The following is a 21350-nucleotide window of genomic DNA, read 5'->3' on the forward strand; positions in this document are numbered from 1 at the left end:
GCTTGTATTACTCAGGGTCTGCCATTCCATGTTTTCCAGAATGCCTGAAAAATAGGTATGTGTGTGTTTAAATGGTTTGAGTTTTCTGCCAAATAATAATCTAATACAGTATCAACTTTTAATCCAGGAATGGGCAACCTGCAGCACTTTCATTTCATTGTATTTTATTTTTAAAAGCATTAACTAGCCAGCTCATTAAAAATATATTGTGGCACTGCCACTAAAAACATCATCATCATTATTTATTAAATTTCTATACCACCTTTCATCTGAGGGTCACAGGGTGGTTTAAAATATAAACACACAAAAACACGCAACACAATAACCAACAGAACAATAACCCCCACCCCACAGTTTAAAATATCATAAAATTATAAAAAAATACAGACCAAATGCCCAAGCACTCAGTAAATCTATCCTCTAAAAGCTCCTGGCAAATCAGAAAGGTTTTCAGTGGGAGACGAAATATCAAAATTGCAGGTGCCTGTCTGATTTCAATGGGAATAGTGTTGCAAAGTAGGAGTGCCATGACTATGCTGAAAGGTTCCATTTACATAGAAACTTGGCCTAGTTTGCTGTAGCCTCTGGCATAATTTCAACAGCCATCTGCATAAGCCAGGCCTCCGGCCAAAGGGATTTGTTCCTCCTTTTACAGCCTCCTGAGTGGGAAGAAAAAGAGAGGTGTCAGAAAGGGAGAGATGTGGTAGAAGGAGGGACAAAAGTGGATGGCCCTGCCCACTTTGGACTTTGGCCCATTGGTCCAGCCCACCATCAACATAGATTAGTTTTTGGCCTGATAGGGACGTAGAGAATATCAGATTAGGCTGTAGATCACAACACTTCTCTGATGAAAATAGGGATGTCCTATTCTATTATTCATAATAATGTTAATAATAATAATAATAATAATAATAATACCCTGCTCATCTGACTGGGTTGCCCCAGCCACTCTGGGCGGCTTCCAACATATATAAAAACATAATAAAACATCAAACATTTTTTAAAACTTCCCTATATGGGGCTGCTTATAGTTGCAGATGCGGGTGATGCTGTGGTGTAAACCACTGAGCCTCTTAGGCTTGCAGATCAGAAGGTCAGCAGTTCAAATCCCCACGATGGAGTGAGCTCCCGTTGCTCCGTCCCAGCTTCTGCTAACCTAGCAGTTAAAAGGCACACCAGTGCAAGTGCTGGGAAGGTAAACGGCGTTTCCATGCGCTCTGGTTTCCATCACGGTGTTCTGTTGCACCAGAAGTGGTTAGTCATACTGGCCACATGACCCGGGAAGCTGTCTATGGACAAATTATTGAAAGCTAGATGAGTGTCGCAACCCCATAGTTGCCTTTGACTGGACTTAACCGTCCAGGTGTCCTTTACCTTTTTACTTATCTCCTTGGCTTGGGGGCTGCATAACTCCATACCATCCAACATTTATCCTATGAAAATAGGGATGTCCTAAGGAAAAGTGGGACATTCTGGGATCAAATAAGAAATGGGGATGCCTTCTGTAAATCCGGGACTGTCCCTAGAAAATAGGGACACTTGGAGGGTCTGGCAACACAATTGTATAAAATAACCATGTACTCTAGAGTAATCCCATTAAGGTTCAGTAATATTTGTTATAGGTCACCTCACCATCAACAGATGTTCAAAGACTATCTACAGAAGCAGAAGACCATAACTTTGCAACTGGTGCCTGTTGAACACACCAATAAAAGAACACATTGGATTGTTTTTAAAGTCCTTGGGGGGTGGAATAGTGATTTTGACAAGCTCATTATATTTAAGAAATATTGTAAAAAAAAATTAAAAAAATTAATCAGATCCAATTGCACGCAGAAGTGATTAATTTTCCATGGGTTATTTGAAAGCAAAGCAAATAAATAAAATAGTGTTGCTAAAAGCCAAGCAGCCAAACACATATTTGATAGAGGGAAATTGTTTACAGCAGTCCAGGAATTATTCTGAAATATGTAGACTATAAATTCTGTTCTGACCATTGAAGACTTTAAAAGTATCTGGGGGAATATAATACATTTTATATGCTGCATCTCTGAGCATGTGATGCACGTTTTTATGAACAGTTCATAAATAAAACAATTGCTTATTTAAAGCAAGTTCTTTGCATTCTACCTGACTGCTTTTTCGTATTATGGATTTTCTTGTCAAGCTGTTCAGAGAAAAGGTCATCAGGAAGTTTGATTGGGGAGAAAAGCATTTCCAGGGAACTTAAAATTAATCAAACGCCCTTCCTTTATATTTCCTTGTACTTGTGTGTCACAGATAAATAACCCTGTCGCAACTGATCATTAACTACTTTCTTCTAAACGTGTTTGCCTTTGTGTTTTTAGCAAGCAAAAAGAATACTGTACATTTGTAGCCCCATCCTAAACATGCTTAACCTGGGAGTATATTTCACTCCCAAGCAAGTTTGCATAGACTTTCAGCTCTAGACTACAAAACCCCTAGAAATCTCATGCACATTTACCAGGGGGAAAGCCCATTGAGGGATGTGGGTGGTGCTGTGGGTTAAACCACAGAGCCTAGGACTTGCCAATCAGAAGGTCAGCGGTTCAAATCCCCACAACAGGGTGAGCTCCCGTTTCTCAGTCCCTGCTCCTGCCAACCTAGCAGTTCGAAAGCATGTCAAAGTGCAAGTAGATAAATAGGTACCGCTCCAGCGGGAAGGTAAACGGCGTTTCCATGTGCTGCTCTGGTTCACCAGAAGCGGCTTAATCATGCTGGCCGTCTCCCTCGGCCAGTAAAGCGAGATGAGCACCGCAACCCCAGAGTCAGTCACAACTGGACCTAATGGTCAGGGGTCCCTTTACCTTTTAAAGCCCAATGAACACAGTGAGGCTATTTCTGAATAAAGGCTGTCTGGTTACTTGGTAATATTATGCTGTCCTAAATTCCAGGAACTAGAATTGTTGGTCTTTCAAAAAGCACCCCATGGCCCATGGGCAGAACATATGTGGCCCTCCAGATGTTGTCAGATTCCAGCTCCCATCAGCGCCTGCCAGCAAAGCCAGCAAGGGTGCCAACTTGAATAAAATATTGTGGGGGCCCAAGGTAAACCCTGCCCCACATAATGGATCAAATGGCAAGGTCCACACACCCTATTTGAATGGCAATGCCCAGCAACTTTGCAGGGGCACAGCTCTCTCAAATATTTTATTGCAGGGGCCAAAGTTGCCATGGCCCCTAGGAGTTGGCTGCTATGATAGCCAGTGATCAGGGATGCTGAGAAGTGGAGTCCAGCAACATCTGGAGGGACAGAGCTTTCCATCCGGACTGAGCATATAAAAGGATTTCTCTTCAGTTTAATGGAGAAGAACAGCAGCTCTGTCCCTATGCCAGTGGCAGTGGAGTTGCCACGGCCTGGTCTTTTCAGAACACTGGATTCCCAGGCATAATGTGTAGTTTAGCACTAGCAGGGCTGGCCCACCCATGAGGCAAGGTGAGGCAACCACCTTGGGCGGCAGGCATCATGGGGGCAGCAGATCCAGCCTCCAAGGAATGCATTGCCTGCTGCTGCTGCCACTGCCACAGTGAGAAGAAGAGGAGGAGTTTGGATTTGATATCCCGCTTTATCACTACCCGAAGAAGTCTCAAAGCGGCTAACATTCTCCTTTCCCTTCCTCCCCCACAACAAACACTCTGTGAGGTGAGTGGGGCTGAGAGACTTCAGAGAAGTATGACTAGCCCAAGATCACCCAGCAGCTGCATGTGGAGGAGCGGAGACGCGAACCCGGTTCACCGGATTACAAGTCCACCGCTCTTAACCACTACACCACACTGGCTCTCAGTGAGAGCAACGACTGTGGCACGCTCCTTGGAGGCCAGTTCTGCCACTACAGTGGTACCTCGGGATGCAAATGGGATCCGTTCCGGAGCCCCGTTCGCATCCTGAAGTGAAGTGAACGCAACCCACGTCCAGGCATCTGTGCGTGCGCGGGTCGCGTTTCGCCGCTTCGGCGCATGCACGTGACGTCATTTTGACTGTCTGCACATGCGCACAAGGCGAAAACCAGAAGCAACATGCTCCATTACTTCTGGGTTGGCACGGAGCGCAACCTGAAAATACTTAACTTGAAGCACATTTATCCCATCTCGGCAAGTAGAAGGCGCTGCTGGTCTCCTCCTACCCCAGGAAGGAAAAGGTGGGGGCTGCCCTCTGAGGATCTACTGGGCTCTGCACCCAGCTGACATGATCCAGAACAGGCCCCTCCCCCCACCATGATGGCCTTTGATTCCCAAGGGGGTAACATTTTGTGGTTCACCTCTGGTGCCAAAATGTCTTGGTCTGGCCCTGAGCACCAACATAGGCCTCCCGTTTTCCACACGATCATTTGAAATCTTACCAGGGAGGTATGGAACTCAGAACCAAACTTGACACATAAAATCTGTGAATGAGACCCCCATCGTTGTTTCAATCAAAGGGCTTGCAGCTGGGTCGGGAAGCAGTACTGGGTTCTAGGGTTGCTATATTCTGAAGAACAAAAAAGAGGACACATTTGCCGACCTCTGCTTTTAACTATGGGTCGCTATGACGACTCTACCCATGGAAAAGAAGACCGGTCCCAGAAGAAGAGGGCATATTGCAACCCCACACTGCAATTTATATCTCAAATATACACACTCCAAGCTAAGGTTTTCCTTGCAGGGCACAGAGCAGCTTCAGGGAGAAGGGACAATTTAAACTGAGAAAAACGTGCAGTGGGAAAGGTTAAGCCTTTTGTCTGCCTTTCTTCTCCTTTCACTCTATTCCCTCCTTCCTGTGGCTGCTTTGGTTGGTTGGTTTAGAACAGGCATGGCCAAACTTGGCCCTCCAGCTGTTTTGGGACTACAATTCCCATCATCCCTGACCACTGGTCCTGTTAGCTAGGGATGATGGGAGTTGTAGTCCCAAAACAGCTGGAGGGCCAAGTTTGGCCATGCCTGGTTTAGAAGAAGCTTCATGATTTATGGTATATACAGAAGGAAACTATAGAAATTTAAAAACTATAGCAGGTCTATTATAAACCTTACGAAGCGCAAACCATCAAAAATTTATTAGCTGCAGAGAAAATTTCTTTCTTTTTAAGAAGCCCGAAATCGGGAGGGAAGGAGGTCAATAGGAGGGTAGAAGAAAGATCTAAATACCTAAAGGCATAAAGTTTTGAAGTATAAGACAAAGAACCTAACAGAAATTGATGTTTTTTGGTGTTACGTATGGATATTTGTTCTTTCCTGTTTCCCATTCTTTTTTTCTGAAACTGTTGTTTCGTTTTTTGTTTTTTTTCTGGTTGTTTTTTTTTTGTAACTGAAACTCAATAAAAAGAATTTAAAAAAAAAATAGAAGAAGCTTCATGATGTCACAAATGTCCCACTTCAGCACAGGTCTCTCACTTCAGATCTAGTTTGGCTCCTTAACCACATGGAAATGGCAAGAGCATCACACAGGTCACTGAAGAAGTGCTCCTAATCCCTATGAAACTGTCTTATACAGAGGTCTCCCTAGCTTAAGTACTGTCCACAATGGTGGGCAGTGCCAATCCTTACACATCTGGATGCTTAAGTGATGTCATTTGGGACAAAATTTGATTCGCAGTAGACATACATCTACAAGCTTGGAAAACCACATTCTTTGATTTCCCTTTGCTCCCCCTTTGTCTGGGGGCATGAGTGAGCTTCATTGTGAAGTTAGGGGTGGGGTGGGTTAAGGAGATGCATCAAATTGACACCAGCTTCTTCATCCACAGATGGGCATTCACATTCACCAGAGGCTTCTAGTCAGAGCATAACAATGACAAGAGAGACCTGCAGTCAAACGTGCAGCTACTTCAGTACTATTTACCTGAGCAACTCCGTGCCTTTTTTTTTCTTTTTTCTTTTTTCTTTTTTCTTTTTTTTTTTTTTTTTTTTTTGAGGGGAGGAGTGTTTCACCCCCATCCACTTTTTACCTCTGAAAATTCCAGAAATTGTCTCCCATTGGACCAAGGAAAATCTATACAGCATTGTGGTGAACCTTGGAGATTTAAAACAGAGGAGAAAAATAATTAACAGAACCAGTTTTTTTAATTATTGAAAAATTCCAAGGCAGGAAATAAGAGCTGTGTATTGTAATACTGAGATCATTCATAATGGGAGCAAACTACTAAGTGGAATGGTAAATTAACTGTGTCCATAAACTATCAAATTGATTTTCAGCTTTATCTCCCCCCTCGGTATGCTGCAGTCCAAAGGCAAGCTACTATTGCCTCTGCTAGAAGGGATCATTTGAATGCTACCCTCACCCCTTATACAGGAGGTCACACCAAGATAATTGGCTTTGTCTGACCTTTAAAATGGATGTGCTCAGCAATTACAGGAACAGCAGAAAATCCAGTATCTTAAAAAATATATACTGTAGTGGAGATGGCCATGAACATTCTGAAATGTTTCCAGCTGTGGTACATTAAATACTAACCTTTTTCAGAAAAGAATTGTTTTAGAAATGATTTCCCCCATTTTTTTCTTAATGCTGTTTGAGAAAACGCCTTCCCCAATCAGGTATTGTTGACACAGGGGCCAAGTGCAGAAGGGATTATGAGCCATGTATTTTTCACATGTTCTGTCTCCTCTTACTTGAAATATAAGCTACCTCCTTGAAACCGAATTAGACATTCGGGGGGGGGGGAGTAAGTTGTAGCTTTTATCAAGTAAATTGTTTAGCTGAAATCTGTTTCTGGGCAGGTAACTTTACTTACAGTTGGAGTAAGGAGGAGCTGGCAGTCCTGAGCCTTTTTGGATCCAGTACCATTGTCTCTCAAGACAGACGGATGCCAACAACTTTGTCCAACTGGGGAATGAAAAAGAATCTAGGATGCATCACAGCTGGGCTGCCTAGACTTATCCCCAGTTAAAAATAGCCTTTCATAAAAATGGCAGAACATTCATCATCATCAATCCACCAAGGCCCTATGGCCTCATCCAAATGGAAACTTCCCACACAGTAGGTTGTAGGGAGCAACCAGGAAGACATGGACCATATTTATTTATCTCTTGCATTTATTTATAAATCCTACCAAGGTGGCTTACATATTACATATTTTAAAAATAGCAACATATGAAAAATACATTGGGGGGGGGACAGGTATTTTAGGCCACCAATAGAGCAATCCTAATCATAACTACTCAAAAGTAATTGGCTTTTGAATTCAGTGGAGCTTACTCCCAGGTAGGTGCGATTAGGGTTGCTGTAACATTGTGAACAAGGGCAGCCAGTGATGCAGAACAATATTGTTATGAGCTCTGCAGACAAACATATGGAGTGCATTAGAAGGATGCTAAAATCAAGTCTAACCGCATTCTTGGGCCACAAAATAAGGGCAATCTAGGTAGAACTCAAGGGACGTGGGTGGCGCTGTGGGTTAAACCACAGAGCCTAGGACTTGCCGATCAGAAGGTTGGCAGTTCAAATCCCCGTGACGGGGTGAGCTCCCGTTGCTCGGTCCCTGCTCCTGCCAACCTAGCAGTTTGAAAGCACGTCACAGTGCAAGTAGATAAATAGGTACCACTCCAGCGGGAAGGTAAACGGCGTTTCCATGTGCTGCTCTGGTTCGCCAGAAGCGGCTTAGTCATGCTGGCCACATTTCACTGAGAGGGACGACATGAAGGAGAGATGCCTATCTCTGTTCTCCCCACACAAAAACTCCACTTCCCACAAATTGACTTTCCTTTGGTAGTGAATATGTTTTGGGGTTCAATTTTAGAGGGACAACCCTTCAGTAGGAAAGTATGTGAACAATGCCTGATTGCAGGACTGAATCATAGAATCATAGAATCATAGAATCATAGAGTTGGAAGAGTTGCTGGCCACATGACCCGGAAGCTGTATGCCGGCTCCCTCAGCCAATAAAGCGAGATTAGCGCCGCAACCCCAGAGTTGGTCACGACTGGACCTGATGGTCAGGGGCGCCTTTACCTTTAACTTAGGTAGATCTCAGGCAGGTTTTTGCAGGTATGGAAGTGGCTTCCAGTATGTGATGAGGTGCTCCACAGTGCTATTTCTCTAGAAAAAGAGGTACCAGCACCATGAACATCTCTCTTGTTTTCTTATAATGGCAATGGTGCCCAGCTGAGAGGTGTCAGAACTGAGTTCTGGTGAGTTCTGGCTGAAAAAAAAAGTCCTGGTGCTCCATCACATTTACTTTTTGAAATCTAAAGAGATCTTTTGATAGCAGACAAGGATTGAGCATTGGGGCAAAAGGTAATGGAGTCCCAAATGTAAAAAGAAAAAAAGATGTAATACAGTTTCCCCGATGTTCACATTTCACTGAGAGGGACGACATGAAGGAGAGATGCCTATCTCTGTTCTCCCCACACAAAAACTCCACATCCCACAAATTGACTTTCCTTTGGTAGTGAATATGTTTTGGGGTTCAATTTTAGAGGGACAACCCTTCAGTAGGAAAGTATGTGAACAATGCCTGATTGCAGGACTGAAGAAACAAAATTCACTCAAAGCTTTGCTCCTTAGGAATCATCACTCTTACAACCTTAGAGATCCTGGAAAACGGTAAGTGTGCATTTAAAAACTTCAAGAATGTTGAAGGAATCTCAAGGGGAAACATTGTTTTTGCATTTCAAGCTCATTTGTTCTCATTTAGCTGTGAGCATATTAAGCTTGTAGCTTTTACAGAAGGCACATCACATACTTTTCTGCATACTTCCTTCTATGCACATCATCCTTCAGTTACTTTTGCTGTGTTCCTTATCTCAGTAATTAAATTATGCAACTCATTTGAGTGTCTTGGACAACAGACAGTGTGAAAGATGGCGTCTAAAGTAGGGGAATATTACTATACTATTGTGAGCACATACACCCCAGAGTAAATTGCTTATTTGGAACTTTCTGTGTGGGGCTTAATGTCACCCATGTGTTGAGGCCAAGCCTAACTTTACGGGACTGATCCTAGAATTGGTCGTCCTACCATTCTGTGTATGTCACCATGAGGATATGGTCGTGCTATTATTGAAGGAACGGATGCATTTAATGCGGATCCTCCAGACCAGTGAAGATTTTTGCAGGAGGGTTTTTGCAAAAAGTGCATTCGTGGTGGATTTATACTGGACTGCCCCCTCATCATTCCATTCTATGAGTTGTTCTGTGATGCTAGATGTTATCACACTGTTGCCATCTTGACGGGCACTCTTGTACTGTAGAGCAGGGGTCAGCAAACCTTTTCAGCAGGGGGTCGGTCCACTGTCCCTCAGACCTTGTGGGGGGCCAGACTATATTTTAGGGGGGTGATGAACCAATTCCTATGTCCCACAAATAACCCAGAGATGCATTGTAAATACAGTGGTACCTTGGGTTAAGTACTTAATTCGTTCTGGAGGTCCGTTCTTAACCTGAAACTGTTCTTAACCTGAAGCACCACTTTAGCTAATGGGGCCTCCCACTGCTGCCGTGCCGCCGGAGCAAAATTTCTGTTCTCATCCTGAAGCAAAGTTCTTAACCTGAGGTACTATTTCTGGGTTAGTGGAGTCTGTAACCTGAAGCGTATGTAACCTGAAGCATATGTAACCCGAGGTACCACTGTAAAAGAACACATTCTACTCATGTAAAAACACGCTGATTCCTGGACCGTCCGCGGGCCGGATTTAGAAGGCAATTGGGCTAGATCCGGCCTCAAGGCCTTAGTTTGCCTACCCATGCTGTAGAGCAACATTAAACCTGAACAGCCATGCTATAAAGTTGCAAGATTTCAGCAGCAAGCTGCATGCATACACTGATTGGAAAGAAACAGCATAGCCACCCCAAAACTTTTGCAGGCACAAACAGTATTGAAAGCAGCACAAGTCATCATGAATGCACAATTAAAGGGACATATTGAGGGGCCCTGGATGTAGCCAAGGTAAAGGAACACCATGATTTTTCCAAAACCATTAACCAGAATTATATTTTATTTATGCAACAGGAGACCTTTTCTGTCACATAAATGGTCTTAACAACACCAGCTTAACTAACAATTTGGGCAAACCTCAGGTTTGCTTAGTTTGCTTCAGCTTTATTTAATTTGCTCTGAAACCTTGAGCCAAATTGAATCAGACACTCAGTTTCCACTTCTGTGACAGAGTCAACCAACCACAAGAAGAAAAAGCAAGTTGGGTATAAGTAACATCCCTGTAACATCTTATGAATCTGTGGAGAGAATTACCAATAACCAAGTTACAAGTCAGTTGTAATGGCCTCAGTAAGAGACAGAAAGGCATGATTAAATCTCTCTGGCATCCATCTGATAAGTGCATTAAGCTGTGATTTAAATCCCATTGATTTGGTGCTAAACCTTTTCCTGGATTGCACCAGGTGCTTTTGAAAGTTATGCGGTACTCGGCTTCAGGTCTGAAAGCTACCATTTCAAAAACGGGCGCTAAATTTGGTTTGGTTAGGTTATTGGTTTTCCAACAACAAAGTTGAGCTCAAAGCACGTCACAGCCATAACAAAGCAGTGGAAAATTACATCATGCCCCCATCAATATAACACTATAAATAAGATTTTTGAAATGTAAGGCATCCTAGTGCTGCAGCAATAAAACTGCTAGCACATTTGCAAAGCTAAAATGGGTCAGATGTGGTTTCAGATTGGATGAGTGACGGTGTGCTGAAATTCCTGCATTGCAGTGGGCTGGACTAGATGACTCTGAGGGTCTCTTCCAGTTCTGCAAGTCTATGATTCTATAATAATAGTAAAACCTGAAATCATTTCAGATGTCCCCCTTACTCTGCTCCTGCAGCTCACAGACACACCTCACGATGACAGTTGTGTTACAGCTCATCCACATTCACGAACAGAAAAGGTCACCTGAATCAAGTCCATGCCTACAAAAGGATATTGTATTGGAGGGGAGGGGAAGAGTCCCTCTAACAACCTTGTTTGTAGGGCAGAAAAACTGGAAGCTACCCACCCAAGGTGTTCAGCAGTACTCTGTTTCTGGGCTGGACTGCTAACCCCTCTCTTGGGCCCAGTGCATAGTCCATTATGCTGGCATTGCCTAACATTCTGCAGTCTAATATGGCTTTGAACATCAGTTACATTTACTGTTTAGCTTGTTTTCCCTTCTCTCAGCCAAGCAGCTGCAGCACTCCCCATCAAGCTGTGTTCAGGTTGCTGCATTGTCCGGTATTATTCCTTTGTTGTTGATGGCTCTTTGGTACCAGTATTATATTTTCTACAATTTATATTTGTTTTTAACTTTTAATTAACTTCCAAACAGTACTTTGCTTAATTTTGCCTGTATTCATTTTCCTAAACCGACATAGCTTTCAAAATATTTTCACTAAATCCATTCCATTTATAGTTTTGGGATATATTACCATGCAAATCTGTGCATTTCATGCTCAGCTCCCTCGAATAAACATAACTTGATTTTCTACTTCCCTGCTAATTTGTTTTCCTGTGCGGACACTATTAACTTTCATGGAATACAGGAAAACAGTGGGTTTTCTTTCTTAATCTCATAAAACATTGACCTAATAAAAACCACATTTCCTATTATTGTCTGAGCATGTTATTCAGTGCTGTTTCTACGGGGCTGGCAGCTGACTTTATGTTCTTTTTTCAAGACTTGATGCCTGATTACATTTTTATAGCGTTCTGGAACCACTTCAGGAAACTGGTGAGGAAAAGAAATTGCATAAATGCAAACATGAGGTGTCCACCATTGTTGCCATGCACAACCTTGAAGAAAATGGCCGCCCAGATGTTGTTGCTCCAACTCCCATCAGCCCCAGGCAGAAGAGCCAATGGGCAGCAATGATGAGAGCCAGAATCCAATTAAAGTGCAAGAGTCACAGGTTCATCACCCCTGCTTTAAAGCATTTGGCATGGGGGGCAGGGAATCTCTGGGACTGAAGACAGTTATTGCCAGTTAAAGTACAGTACTGAGGTAAATAAATAGTCTGACCTAGTAAAAGGCAGCTTCTTGTGTCCCTAAACTCTGTTTAATTCCATTGTGCTCCTAATTTCACCTCATCAATTTGTCTCTTTTGCTTATTTGAAACTTGACAAGATATGCCCAAAATAGCTAACTTTAATATTATGAAACTCAACACAAATTAGAGTAAACTCTGCCAAAACAAAAGGCAAAAGAGATAGGTACAAAGAAACAGATGAAGGGGAAATTATTCCAAGTATATAGGAAAATAATATTAAATTGAACAAATTGATAGCATTTAGGAATCTGCCACCGAAGTCATTCCTGGCTGCTCATTGATAGCCATGCCACAGTGGAACAGACTGATAGTGCCATTTCATGCTGCTTACTCAGACGTAAGTGCCACTGTGATCAATGGTTCCGACTCCTAGATAAATGTGCATTAGTTTGCAGACTAAGTGCCTAACAATGTTCTGAACTGCTGTGCAAAGATAGGTATGTAAATGTTATAATGCTGTTTTTATAAATCAGTGCTACACACCATTTTTCAATTATGCTTACAGTTCTAATCACACTTGAACGCAAGAGGTTCTGTCTTTTCAGATACAGAAATGAGTTAAACAATGTTTTAAAAATTGTTGCTGCATCACTGCAATTCTTTTTTTAAAAAGTGACAATCAACATGCACTCAATACAGACATTTACAGCACATTGGAAGATACCTGTGGTTTCTTTGTGATGGTAGTCGCTGGTCTGAAGTACCATCACATTTTTTATTTTTTCTATTTTTGTTGCCATTGGCAGCCATTTTGTGCTGGGACCCACAGCTCTTTTATCAAGATATGAACCCTATTTGTAAAGCACCTTAATAGGGAACTGTTGCTTTTGCCATGTCTTCATGTCCTGAACCCCTGGCCTACCTGGCAGCAGGTCAGCACACCAATCCAAAGTTCAAGGTCTGCAGGTCAATCCACACAAACAAACTCCAAAGGTCAATAAACACAGCCTAGGGTCGATCCAAGGAGCCAAGTCCAAAGTCCAGCACTCAGAATACAGCCCAGAGTCAAACCCAAAGCACAGTCCCATAGTGGTCGAGGGGCAGCCAAGCCAAGGTTCATCAGCACAAATAGTCAAACAAACACAGCACATCAGCTCTGCTTCCCTTTTGTACTTTGCATGCTGATTGCAGCATCTGGGCTTGATGAGACATATAACCCTCACCTGTCCTCAGCCTACTTCAGCTGAGGAATCACACACCTCCTCTCAGAGCTAGCGAGCCCTACCTGGTCAGCTAGGAAGCTGGGCTCTGGGCCCTTTGCCTGCCTCTGCCTCCTAGAGTGTTCCTCATGCCTCAGAGTCTGTCGTGTTCGGGAAAACAGGGGCTCCTCTGGCTCTGGTGATGGGTCCTGCTGCTCTGGTTCCTGTGCAGTGACCCCCATCCCTTCACTATCCTCTGTCGCCCCATATTTTCTACGCCTCTTGTTCTCCATCCTTAGCTTGCCCCAGTGTGTCCTAGTCCCAGCTACACCCCTCACTCAGATCCTCTTCCTCCTCCCTATTGTCCTGCCAGTTCATGACACCCCACAATAAATAATGGCTTCGGCATGTCAGCCTAAACAGGGCCCAAATGGCACTCCCCTCCTCCACTAACTTCAACACTTTAAACAAGCCTTGCTGTCACCATTTATACACCAATTCCTGCTTTCACCTTTCCTGTTCCACCATCATGGTGTCCCCTGAAGTGGGCTGCTTCACCCTGCTGAACAACCTGACACAGTGTGATGGCCAGTAAGGAAACTTGAGTTTTAAATATTCCTGGAGGTCAGGGCTATGGATCTAGTGAACATGAAGTGCAACCTCATTCTTAAAACAGCCACCGTGTTGGCATTTGGAAGGAGGGACAAAGAATGGCCGCTCCACAGTGCCTAAAGAGAATATCAAAAGAGGGCACAGATTTGCAAGTGCTAATTTATATGTATAAATGCATATTTAGAAATACATTTCTATATTTTTACCTCAGAAGACAATGACCATGAAGTGTGCTCACATAGCCCTCTGTCTAAGGGCTATCTGTTGATGGGCAACTTTAAGGCCTCTTTGATCTCCCTTGTTTATCTTTAATCTGAACTTGAATGAAACACACCTTCAAACAGAGGATTGCCCCACTGTAAAGTAGGATATATGCCCATCCTAGGCTAATCCTAGAAAATCATCCAGGACCTAAACTGGTTCTTAACCTGAATGTCTGTTTAACTGGAGGCCCAAATCATCCTTCAGGGTCTAAGGACCTGATTCCCTTCGCTCACCTGTTCTCTTGTCTGCTGATTCCTTAGAAAAACAGCACTAGAGATGAAAAATTTCCTTGTGATCTAGTATCTGGGTTTGTCATAAGATTTGTAGTAGTAGTGGTAGTAGTAGTTATTTAGACTTGTTAGAAGTCTGTTACCCAGTGCTATTTTCCTAGAAAAACAGGTGCTGGAACTCGCCATGAACAGCTCCCTCGTTTTCTTAGAATGGCAATGGTGCCCACCTGAGAAGTGCTGGAAGTGAGTTCCGGTGAGTTCTGGTTGGAAAAAAGTCCTGACTATACCCTTAAAAAACCATACAAAACACCTACCATTCATATAAAATTATAAATGCACACACACACACACACACACACACACACACACACACAAACAGGCACAGGAAGCTTTGGCAGAACACCAATTCCAGCAACATCACCTCAGTCCATCAAGAGCCTACAGGAAAAATGAAGTCTTTACCTGATGCTGAAAAGATGTCATTGAAACCACCAGGTGGACAAAGAGCTTTATGGGTCAGTACATTGAACTGCAAAAAGTTCTATGCAAGAAAAGAAATGCACATATGACAGCTTCTAATACAAAGGACACTATGGGGGGCAATGACATTCATTATAAGGATATATCCTCTGCTATAAAACACATACCCAGCATCTTACGTTATTCCTTCAGTCATGAATGCTTCATCTTTCCAAATGTATCCATTACACTTTGTGATATTTGGAAGAATAATATATCCCTTGCTGAGACAGACGTACTTCTTGATGTTCGTTTGATCCCTATAAATATTGCTCAAGGGGAGCTTTCACGAACCTCCAACCATTTTATTTTGCTGTTGGAACTTGCCATTAAAACAGCATGATCTCTTTCTTTTTCTTTCTTGTATTATCTTATCTCATTTGTAAGGTATAAGCAAACAGCTTTTTTGTTCCGTCAAAGAAATCTTTCGTATTCTTAACATTTTAAGTTAAAATATGCACTCCTTGGGAGATGATTGGACTAAATACAAGCATATACACTAGAATAAAAAGAAGTGGAGAGTGAAAAAAATGTCATTATTCTCAATACAAACAAATGCTGAATAGTTGCTTCAAACTAACCAGTAGATGTTGCCTAAATATACATGAATAGTCTACTCTTTCAGAATAGAAGCACACAAATGAATACTTGTTCTTATACTGGAAAAGTAATTTCCCTCCCATTTTTCAGGATTCAGATGCTCACAATCCATTAAAATGTTACTATGAGGTTGAGTTCAGGGAGGCAGATATGCAAGTAGGGAGGAGTGGATCAAGGAATCTGTTTCCCCAATCAAACTGGTCAGTAAATTGCAGGTTACTTTCAGAAGTGATGCGAATCACACCCATTTCCTTTCAATTTGCATTTTAAAAAATCTGTTCATGTAATATATATTGTGGGAAGCATTGCTTTTAAAGATAAAACGATAGCTTGGAAAATGTGGCCCATGAATTGGTGGATTTTTATTAACTCTGCCCAGGTACCCAGCCCCACCCACCTTTCTTGGTTCAACTGACCAACTTGTGAAAAGATCTAGCATCCATCTGCGGCGCTTGTGTAAACCTCTCGTTTCTCAGTTTTGATCGCTCTGGTGGTTGTTAGGATACCTCTTATTCCCCATGCATCACACCTGGAACAAAGCAGTGGTATAACCAAGATATCATAGAAGAGGTCAGTATTACACCTTAACAGGAAACCCCTCAAGCGATGGAGGCGTTGGGCTGTTCACAGAGGTCCTGCCCCCAACATTCAACAGCCTTACCCAACAGATCCCCACATTTCTTGTGTTGAATGGGAAGGTCTGAAGGGAGCTTTTCCTTCAATATGTATGGAAACTTCTGCATGATCAAGGACCATACTTTATCAGGGTCCCCAATTATGTGGAGGGTTCTACTTGTATTCAAGCAAACATGAGTAAGCACCCTCTTTAGACCTTCTCCACACATCATGAGGAAGGTCAGGGCAATATGCACCAGGCAGGACTTATGTCTGTGCCCATGCTCCCATTCACAGTCTAAATATTCACCTGTTCAGGCAAATGCTAGACAAGAACTTTATTGTCTTGTGTAAACAAGAACAGTAACAGGAAACCTCTGAATCTACCCAGGTACACCTAGGCCTTGGGCCACTTACTAACTCAGATATATAATGACACTGAACTGTGTGGATATGCTTTCTGCAGACCCAACCCCTTTCAAAACGGTCAAGCAAGTCATTACCAGATCTCATTGACTTTAATATTACTTGAACAGAACTATTCTGGAATAAGTGGACTACAACCTCATATTCTGGATACAACCTTACTTTACGTGTGAGAATTGAGTCTCTCCTGTATGGCTCTTTTCGTAAGATGAAATAATTATGGAAAGACAGTTGTAGCTCCTCAAACAACGGTGCTTCAACCAAACATGATATGTTTATTATATTCAGACTGAATATACACACTGAAATGTGTATTTCATTTTTAAGGCATAGTAAAACCACCTTCTGAACCAGTGGCTCACACTTCTCTTGTAGCTAAAAGCAACACATACAAAGCTGAATTTCAGAAAAGGTGTATAGTCATGTTGAAATTATTTCCTATGTCAATTTTAGAGATCTGAGCAATAAAAAGCTATCCAGATTCATGAGAAAAAGAAACCTAATTGAAACACATGAAAGAGAATTAGCATCCTTTAATAAAGCTGAGCATCGGAGAGTTTGCTGAAGCAGAATTTTTCAAAGTAATGGCAATATAAATATTGAATAAAACAGAAAAATCAGGACAGTTGGCTGTCTTAAAAGATACATACACCCAGCAGGATATGTTTGAAAAATGTGCAACCAAAAGGATCCTTCAAGATAGATGAAACCAAATGTAAATAAATGAGACCTCCACAGAACTGAGGAATAAAAAATGCAGGTTTAACAAGAAATGCTAACGTTGTAACCCTCCAGATGTGATGGGACTCCAACTCCCATCAGCACCAGGCAGAATGACCAATTGATGACCAGAGATGATGGGAGTCAACATCTCACAACATCTGGAAGGCTGAAGGTTATCCACACATTGCTTAATGGATCAAGTAGCTGTGCTGGAAGAATTGACTCAGTGGGCAATGAACAAACCCTTAGTAGCACTGAGAGATGTTGACATTTCTCACATGCAGTGGCAAATTTCACGCTTTTCCTCTTTAAAGCTTCCATAAAGTTCAGCCAAAAACAAAGCAAAAAGGGGGGGGCATGTTCTCCTTGTCATATTGTCCCATTCTCCTGATTCAGGTGCAGCTATATAAGGGGGCACCAGTAGTGATGTATGGAAGTGGGAGCTGGACCATAAAGAAGGCTGATTGCCGAAGAATTGATCCTTTGAATTATAGTGCTGGAGGAGACTCTTGAGAGTCCCATGGACTGCAAGAAGATCAAACCTATCCATTCTGAAGGAAATCAGCATTGAGTGCTCACTGGAAGGACAGATCGTGAAGCTGAGGCTCCAATACTTTGGCCACCTCATGAAAAGACCCTGATGTTGGGAAAGATGGAGGGCACAAGGAGAAGGGGACGACAGAGGACGAGATGGTTGGACAGTGTTCTCGAAGCTACCAGCATGAGTTTGACCAAACTGCGGGAGGCTGTGGAAGACAGGAGTGCCTGGAGTGCTCTGGTCCATGGGGTCATGAAGAGTCGGACACGACTAAACGACTAAACAATAACAACATATAAGGGGGCAAAGCAGAGAAAACCTTATTCCAAAGGATGCAACACATGCTTACCTCAAACGTTACGCTAAATAAGTAAGTTGCTGAGAAGTACCAATAATATACACTTCTCCCAACAACCTCTAGAGTCTTACCTTTGGATCAACACAGAATGTGCTAGGAAAAACCCTGTTAAGCTATATGGAGAAGGAAGATGATGCAGAGAAATGCACAACCCAGTCAGCCCAGTGCCATATTCATAATTTGTGAAAACATCTTGGGCACTGGAGAAGGGGTACGATTTGTGGCATCTGCACTAAAGATAAATTCCTGGTGTCTGGCATGTTAATGGCTTGCTGCTGCTCAGCCAGGCCTCTTAGTTCACCACGGTTTCCTCCTGCCAATCATTCACTCCAAGCTGAAAGGCAAGGAGATGATTTACCTTCTTAGAATTGATTTACTTCCGCTGAGCTCATGCAAGCTGCATGGGCCTATCAGATTCTGAGGTCAAAAGAGTCTATATAAGAGAGGACAAAACTGTCCAAACTCGCTTTGCCCCTTACCTTTGCGGAGAGTCAACTGGGCGATCATGTCACAGTGGACCTAACAGGGGCATTTCGGTCAATAAGTCTTTGAAGAAACTCAAACTGCTGAAGGAAAACTCTCAATGAATTTATAACCAAATCCCACCAAAAAAGGAAAAGAGAACAAAACAAAGGGCTTTTATTCAAAAGTGTTCATCCGCACTGAGTTACGCTCAAAGGACGCAAGAAAAAGGTTTGCCATAATTTCAGTCAAATGGCAAAATGGTCAGAAGGTGGCAATTTTCTGCATTCTGCCAAACCTAACAATGCAAAGCCCTGGAATGTTTTCCTTGGTTACCAAGGTAACAGAACCGCAGCATATGGAACAGAGGGCTCAAGAGCGACTTAGTGTAGCAGGCTAAAAAAAGATGTACTTGGCTGATCGATACAGCTTCACACAGTGGTTTCCAAGGGATGCTGGTTTTGGTTAGGTGTGTTAAATAAAAATCACACCTTTTATCGATGACATGTTGCACTTCCACACACTCCAGTGAGACACTCCCTGTGCGTAGTATATTTTCTCGGTTCCAGGTGGGAGAAAGGAGTGTTTCGTTTTAATTGCATACTGCACTGAGACATGCAGACACATACACACCCTGCTTCCTGAGATTAGGCAGACGCCCTCACTGTACTCTTTTGGTTAAAAGCATTTAGACAATCCTACCCAGAAATGTAGGGATGCAGGTGGCACTGTGGGTTAAACCACAGAGCCTAGGGCTTGCTGATCAGAAGGTCGGCGGTTCGAATCCCCGCAACGGGGTGAGCTCCCGTTGCTCGGTCTCTGCTCCTGCCAACCTAGCAGTTCAAAAGCCTGTCAAAGTGCAAGTAGATAAATAGGTACCGCTCCAGCAGGAAGGAAAACGGCGTTTTCGTGTGCTGCTCTGGTTCGCCAGAAGCAGTTTAGTCATGCTGGCCACATGACCCGGAAGCTGTACGCCGGCTCCCTCGGCCAATAAAGCGAGATGAGTGTGCAACCCCAGAGTCGGTCACGACTGGACCTAATGGTCAGGGGTCCCTTTACCTTTACCCAGAACTGTATAATGTTGATATATGTTTCAATCTGCTTGTAGTTTATTGCTGATCTTATTGAGGGTTTGAAATGTTTTAATTAGCTGTTTTTACTGATAATTTTATTGTTTTATTCTCTTTGTAAACCACTTTGAGGCGTTTTTGTTTTACCATCAAGTAGCGCATAGATTTTATGAAATAAATATACTATCCACTCCAAGAATAATATGGAGGATTTTGCTTAATTGCACAGATTTCTCAACCTCCAGTATCAGGTCTCCATTTCAGCCCATTACACAGCTATGTGCAAGCACAAGACGCCTCATCGGGCCTTAGAGCTGGAAATTAACAGAACCAATGTGAAATGGCAAGTGTCTAGCCGTCACAGTTGAGAAGATGAAAACAGATAAGTTCACAGCTTGAGTCATAACATAATTCAGGATGTTGTCAGTTGACACACACCCTCCTGTTCCAATGTTTGGTGTTACCATAATGGGAAGAAGGTAGCTTGGGATCTACTGACTGATCTCTAGGTGACTCAAAAATAGACTGGTGAGGATTCTGAGTCCCAGTTCTGGCTTTTCACTCCAGCTGCCAGTGGTGGTCCTTCTGTCCTCCAGCTGTCACCATGGGGGCTTCTACAGAATCATCTTGCCAAGAGAGAAGCAAACTCTGTACACATTACTGCTTGAAATGCAGCTAGGTCTTTCTTTTCCTCAGATCAAAGAAGTATTTCCTAAGGAACAACATGGATTGTGGCTAACATTGTGTGTATCCCGCTTCAGTGTTGGGAGCCTACTGGACGCAGAGTAAATGGGATTATGTACACAATTACAATTGTATTTTTTATGCTGTTATAACTCTCTCCCCCATCCCATCCCACAATGCCTATTGTTGCAGTAATCTTATGCAAACTGCTTTATGAGGCTTGCATGAAAAGCAATATATAGAAACTATAAATAAAAGAAAATAAATCATACTACTGAAATGGCAAAAACAAACTTTTTGGGGGGTGGAGGGCAGAATAGCCAACTGATATTTGTGCAGGAAGACAGTGCGCTCGGTTCAACTCTGAAACTGAAACCAAATGGCTGGGTTCAGAAGCCTTTCAATCTAAGGGCATGGTTTTTATACCTAGCTCCTTTGGTGAATCTCAAGGTTCTAGTGGAAAAACAAAGTAGATTCCACAAGACTGAAATCTATTCACCCCTTATATAAGCCTTATTCTATCTTTCAAGAGCTCCGAACTTTAAATGCATGCAAGGGTGCCAACTTGAATATGGGAGCAGGGCGGGTAAGCAATTGATCGAGCAAAAGGATTTAGGTGCTTAATAATATGCTTAGCTTCCACTGATCTCAATGGGATCTGGACTTGGAGAACACCTCCTGGATTTATTGTCTTCTAGAGCTTAAAAATGCCACAATAATCAGACAGGAATTAAATTAGTTTCAGCAAAGTGTGCTCATAATGAATTCATTGTATTTGACTTTGGTCTACAGAAAAGTGCTATTCCTGTTGAAAAAAAAAAAAGGAATGCCACTGGGTTGATAGGTTTTTATCTACAAGACAGCTAATGCTATGAACTCAATCCAGTGTTCCCACTCCTTGGGAGAGGGGAGCTGCCCACAGAGGCAATAAGCAGAGTCTCCAATGTACAGAGCAGCATATGAGAAGGGTGAGTATGATGAGATTATCCCTGAAATTCTGTTGTCAGTAGTAGATAATTTTGGCACATACATGTGTTTAAAATTCTAATTCCAAAATGGCACCGTTGAGGACAATTAGGTCATTGTGACACTTTTTTTTTTGTCTTTGATTTGGAAGGTAAACCCACTCACAAAATAAAAACGCAGACTAA

General features: G+C 42.6%; 1 long non-coding RNA gene across 4 annotated transcripts; it reads right to left on the reverse strand.

Moving 5' to 3' along the window:
• Window positions 1-5: 5 nt before the first annotated feature.
• On the reverse strand, window positions 6-18742 carry LOC307226000. 4 transcript variants are annotated; one of them, XR_013843231.1, is made up of 7 exons: window positions 18463-18742; window positions 18055-18317; window positions 17331-17489; window positions 15721-15852; window positions 1375-1693; window positions 555-659; window positions 6-44 (listed from the first exon to the last, which is right to left on the reverse strand). It is a non-coding gene; the product is annotated as an uncharacterized lncRNA (long non-coding RNA). The 4 variants fall into 4 exon arrangements; XR_013843232.1 differs by lacking the exons at window positions 6-44; window positions 555-659; window positions 1375-1693 and adding exons at window positions 12459-13826; window positions 14852-15222; XR_013843233.1 differs by lacking the exons at window positions 6-44; window positions 555-659; window positions 1375-1693 and adding an exon at window positions 14701-15222 and having other exon boundaries at window positions 15740-15852.
• Between the last annotated feature and the right edge of the window lie 2608 nt (window positions 18743-21350).

Source organism: Podarcis cretensis, assembly GCF_951804945.1.
Source record: "Podarcis cretensis genome assembly, chromosome: 10".
Taxonomy (NCBI): domain Eukaryota; kingdom Metazoa; phylum Chordata; class Lepidosauria; order Squamata; family Lacertidae; genus Podarcis; species Podarcis cretensis.